At 39.9% G+C, this 735-nt stretch overlaps 1 long non-coding RNA gene across 1 annotated transcript; it reads right to left on the bottom strand.

The window, feature by feature from the left end:
- Window positions 1-87: 87 nt before the first annotated feature.
- Window positions 88-729, bottom strand: LOC102880216. The gene is made up of 3 exons (XR_439362.3): window positions 604-729; window positions 220-326; window positions 88-124 (listed from the first exon to the last, which is right to left on the bottom strand). It is a non-coding gene; the product is annotated as an uncharacterized LOC102880216 (long non-coding RNA).
- Between the last annotated feature and the right edge of the window lie 6 nt (window positions 730-735).

Below are 735 nucleotides of genomic sequence, written 5' to 3' on the forward strand. Positions count from 1 at the left end.
TAACTCTTTCATAAAGAGAATAAGGGTAACTTACATTACACATATAATTGTGCCAAGACCTTGTCACCTGAGGCAACTTCTCTTTTCTTTTCCAGTTTGCCGGAGATCCTTCCCGCACAGGTTCCTGAGGACCAAAAGCATGTGCTAAGTTAACAGAGCTCACAACATGGGGTGAAGAGGTGGAATAACTTCCAAGAAGAAAATCCCATCATCGCTTACTTTTGATGCAATCATATACGGAGGAATCAGTTCTATGTTCATTTCTTGGAAGAGTTCTCTGCATTGCATAGTAATAAAGTCTCCAGCAAGAGGCGATTTCACAATACCTAAGAAACAGATTAAACAAGGCTAAGGAAGCATTAAACCCAAACTCCTTGGGACAGAGCCTCTCTTCAGATTTAAATATCAATAATTTTTTCAAGTAGAATTAACTGAACAATCACTCAAAGCATGCGTGAAGCCATGCAATGGTTTTCAATATGCATATATTTTAAAGATTTTTTTAAAAGACATTATTTGGAAACTGATCTCTTTTGACAGTCCGTTATCTGTGTGCTCACGACAGCTCCCGTCGTCTCGTGCACTCTGGGTAAACACACGTACCTTGCTGAAGGACATAGCCATCGTGAACTGGAATCGCAGTGGTATGAGTGGCTCCACTGTCCAAAATGAGCCCAGTAGAACGACCATTGGCAAATCTAGTTTAAATCATTAAGGAAAAGTAAGAAAAAAGGC

This window comes from Pteropus alecto, unplaced genomic scaffold (genome assembly GCF_000325575.1).
Source record: "Pteropus alecto unplaced genomic scaffold, ASM32557v1 C17901083, whole genome shotgun sequence".
Lineage (NCBI taxonomy): Eukaryota > Metazoa > Chordata > Mammalia > Chiroptera > Pteropodidae > Pteropus > Pteropus alecto.